Source organism: Triturus cristatus, unplaced genomic scaffold (genome assembly GCF_964204655.1).
Source record: "Triturus cristatus unplaced genomic scaffold, aTriCri1.1 SCAFFOLD_1167, whole genome shotgun sequence".
Classification (NCBI taxonomy): Eukaryota; Metazoa; Chordata; class Amphibia; order Caudata; family Salamandridae; genus Triturus; species Triturus cristatus.
The window spans coordinates 25,001-29,590 of NW_028188248.1; positions in this window are offsets into that span (position 1 = coordinate 25,001).

Consider the following 4,590-nt stretch of genomic DNA (forward strand, 5'->3'; position numbering starts at 1 on the left):
CCGAGGGTCCGGGTGCTGGGGACAGGGGGTCCACCGGGGGCCCGGGAGGCTGTCCCTGGCCTGGCTGGAGGTCCGGAAGCTGGGCCCGGGGCTGGAGCTCCGTCCCAGGGTGCGGCTCCGTCCCAGAGCCCGGGAGCCCCCCCGTCCTGCGAGCCAGCTGAGGGTACGGGCGCTAGGGAAGAGAGGGTCCACCGGGGCCCGGGGAGGCTCTCCCCGGCCTGGCTGGGGGTTCGGAAGCTGGGCCCGGTGCTGGAGCTCCGTCCCAGGGTGCGGCTCCGTTCCCGGGGTGCGGGAGCCCCCTGTCCCGCAAGCCAGCCGAGGGTCCGGGCGCTGGGGACAGGGTGTCCACCGGGTCCCTGGGAGTCTTTCCCCGGGCCTGGCTGGAGGTCCGGGAGCTGGGCCCGGTGCTGGAGCTCCGTTCCCGGGGTGCGGGAGCCCCCTGTCCCGCAAGCCAGCCGAGGGTCCGGTCGCTGGGGACAGGGGGTCCACCGGGGGCCCGGGGAGGCTGTCCCTGGCCTGGCTGGAGGTCCGGAAGCTGGGCCCGGGGTTGGAGCTCCGTCCCAGGGTGCGGCTCCGTCCCAGAGCCCGGGAGCCCCCCCGTCCTGCGAACCAGCTGAGGGTACGGGCGCTAGGGAAGAGAGGGTCCACCGGGGCCCGGGAGGCTCTCCCCGGCCTGGCTGGGGGTTCGGAAGCTGGGCCCGGTGCTGGAGCTCCGTCCCAGGGTGCGGCTCCGTTCCCGGGGTGCGGGAGCCCCCTGTCCCGCAAGCCAGCCGAGGGTCAGGGCGCTGGGGACAGGGTGTCCACCGGGTCCCTGGGAGTCTCTCCCTGGGCCTGGCTGGAGGTCCGGGAGCTGGGCCCGGTGCTGGAGCTCCGTTCCCGGGGTGCGGGAGCCCCCTGTCCCGCAAGCCAGCCGAGGGTCTGGGCGCTGGGACCGGGTGTCCACCGGGGCCCGGGGAGGCTCTCCCCGGCCTGGCTGGGGGTCCGGAAGCTGGGCCCGGTGCTGGAGCTCCATCCTGGGGTACGGGAGCCCCCTGTCCCGCAAGCCAGCCGAGGGTCCGGGCGCTGGGGACGGGTGTGCACCGGGGCCCGGGGAGGCTCTCCCCGGCCTGGCTGGGGGTCCGGAAGCTGGTCCCGGGCCCGGTGCTGGAGCTCCGTTCCCGGGGTGCGGGAGCCCCCTGTCCCGCAAGCCAGCCGAGGGTCCGGGCGCTGGGGACAGGGTGTCCACCAGGGCCCGGGGAGGCTCTCCCTGGCCTGGCTGGGGTTCGGAAGCTGGGCCCGGGTCCGGGGCTTGTGCTCCGTCCCAGTGTCCCAGGGAGCGGGAGCCCCCCGTCCTGCAAGCCAGCCGAGGGTCCATGCGCTGGGGAAGGGTGTCCACCGGGGCCCAGGGAGTTTCTCCCCGGCCTGGCTAGGGTTCTGAAGCTGGGACCGGGCCCGGGGCTCTTGCACCGTCCGGCGGGCCCCGGGGTGCGTGAGCCACCCCCGTCCTGCAAGACAGCCGAGGGTCTAGGTGCTGGAGACAGGGGTCCACCGGGGCCCAGGGAGGCTCTCTCCGGCCTGGCTGCTATCAGAAGCAGGGACCGGGCCGGTGTGCAGGAGTGGCTGGCTTTATCTGCTACGCTGACGGAGCGTAGTTTTTCTGCCCACCCCTATACAACCGTGTGGTTTGTGAGAACCCGTCCTGCGGCCTGGTAAGGGTCCGGGTGCCCGTGACGTGGTCCATTGGGCGAAGGGAGTCTCCCCAGACCTGGCTGGGATCAGAAGCAGGGACCGGGCCAGGTGGGTGGGTGGCTGGCTAAGTCCTTTCCACTGCGTAGTAGGAGTTTGCTTAGGGCTGGGCGGACTTTGCGTAGCAGAATTTTAAAAAAATTTGTGGAAAACGAGAGCACATCCTGAGTAGGGCTGGGCGGACTTTGCCTAGCGCAACTACGCACTATTCTGAAGAAATTGTGGAAAACGAGCGCACAACCTCATGGACTGTGTGCCCGGGACGGGTCCCTCGTGCTTGGGCAGGCTCCCCGACCTCCCCAGCCTGGCTGTGTTGAGAAGCAGGGACCGGCCCCGGGCCTCCTGATTTTTGGTCAGGGCCTGGGATCCCACGTCCTGCGGCCTGCCAAGTGTCCATCTGCCCGGGACAAGGGACCCTGGTGCAGAGCCCCGGAGCCCTGCAAGGGCAGTCGGGAGCCCTACCGCTATGGCTCGGTGTGGGCAGCTGGGAGTCCTTCCGGTCCCGGCCATCTGGTCGCACCTTTCCCTCGGCCATCTGGTCGCGCGCAATGCTTTCCAATGGGGCGACCAGATGGCCGGGCCGGCCTGGAAGTCCCGATGAGGGTCCATTCGCCTCGCGGATCCCAGCCAGGGCTCCAGGAGGCCGGGCGCGTCCGCGCCTAGGGTCCCCTCCGTCACTCGGAGCGCGAGGGTTACAAGAAAGGTGGGTAGCCTTCCTCCGGATTAGTAGGGGCAGGGTATGCCGGGACACCCCTCCTGGGGATTGCGGTTCTCAGGCGGGGACCAGATGGGCCAAGCCCGGACGACACTTCCCCGGGGCGTCGGGTGCTTCCTCCTCCAGCCCGCGGCGAGGCAAAGTGCCCAGGACGGGCTCCATGGGTCTCCCGGGCGTCCCCCGAGGCCTGCAGCCCCAAAGCCCTGCAGACCCTGGAGCCCTTCAGCACGGAGCCCTGGAGCCCTGCAGGCCCGGAACCCTAGCAGGCCCAAGGCCCTGCAGCCCCGGAGCCCTGCAGGCCCGGAGCCCTGCAGCCCCGGAGCCCTGCAGGCCCAGAGCCCTGCAGCCCCGGAGCCCTGCAGCCCCGGAGCCCTGCAGCCCCGGAGCCCTGCAGCCCCAGAGCCCTGCAGCCCCGGAGCCCTGCAGCCCCGGAGCCCTGCAGGCCCAGAGCCCTGCAGGCCCAGAGCCCTGCAGCCCCGGAGCCCTGCAGCCCCGGAGCCCTGCAGCCCCGGAGCCCTGCAGGCCCAGAGCCCTGCAGCCACGGAGCCCTGCGTGGGCAGGCGGGAACCCTACCGCTATGGCTCGGGCAGACGGGAGCCCTTTCAGTTGCCGGCCACCTGGTCGCGCCTTTCCCCTCGGCCATCTGGTCGCGCGCAATGCTTTCCAATGGGGCGACCAGATGGCCGGGCCGGCCTGGAAGTCCCGATGAGGGTCCATTCGCCTCCCGGATCCCAGCCAGGGCTCCGGGAGGCCGGGCGCGTCCGCGCCTAGGGTCCCCTCCGTCACTTGCAGCGTGCGGGTTACAAGAAAGGGGGGTATCCTTCCTCCGGATTATTAGGGGCAGGGTATGCCGGAACACCCATGCTGGGGCTGTGCGGTTCATTGCCGGGGACCAGATGGGCGACGCCCGGGCAACATCCTCCAAGGCCTCCGGGGGCTTCCCTCCTCCGGGCCGCGGCATGGCAAAGTGCCCAGGGACGGGCTCCACGGGTCCCGGGCAGTCCTCCCCCGGGCGCCCAGGCCCCGAGAGCTCCGGTGGACCTCCCCGTGCCCGAGGCCAACCCGGGAAGCAGAGTCCCCCCCCGAGCCCTTGGTGTGAGGGTGGGCAGGCGGGAGCCCTACCGCTATGGCTCGGGCAGACGGGAGCCCTTTCAGTTGCCGGCCATCCGGTCGCTCCTTTCCCCTCGGCCATCTGGTCGCGCGCAATGCTTTCCAATGGGGCGACCAGATGGCCGGGCCGGCCTGGAAGTCCCGATGAGGGTCCATTCGCCTCCCGGATCCCAGCCAGGGCTCCAGGAGGCCGGGCGCGTCCGCGCCTAGGGTCCCCTCCGTCACTCGCAGCGCGCGGGTTACAAGAAAGGAGGGTATCCTTCCTCCGGATTAGTAGGGGCAGGGTATGCCGAAACACCCATGCTGGGGTTGTGCGGTTCATTGCCGGGGACCAGATGGGCTACGCCCGGGCAACATCCTCCCAGGTCCCCGGGGCTTCCCTCCTCCGGGCCGCGGCATGGCAAAGTGCCCAGGGACGGGCTCCACGGGTCCCGGGCAGTCCTCCCCCGGGTACGCCCAGGCCCCGAGAGCTCCGGTGGTCCTCCCCGTGCCTGAGGCCCAGCCGGGAAGCAGAGTCCCCACCCCGAGCCCCTGGTGGGTGGGCAGGCGGGAGTCCTTTCAGTTGCCGGCCACCTGGTGGCTCCTTTCCCCTCGGCCATCTGGTCGCGCGCAATGCTTTCCAATGGGGCGACCAGATGGCAGGGCCAGGCCTGGAAGTCCCGATGAGGGTCCATTTGCCTCTCAGATCCCAGCCGGGGCTCCAGGAGGCCGGGTGCGTTCGCCCCTAGGGTCCCCTCCGTCACTCGGAGCGTGCGGGTTTCAAGAACGGGGGGTAGCCTTCCTCCGGATTACTAGGGACAGGGTACTCTGGGACCCCTCTCGGTCCTCAGCCGGCAACTGGGTCCTGCCGTGTGGCAGGGTGGCCGGAGGGCCTTCCCCTGCGCGCCCGGGAGCCCCGGATGGGTCCAGGGGCCCGGCCGGGCCCCGGGTCGGGGTCTCCGGCCCCGGGTGCCGTCCCCCGGCCTGCGGCACCGCCAAAGGCCCGGGACGGGGTTCCGTTGTGGCCGGGGTGCCTCCCGTGGCTGGATTGGGTTCAGGAG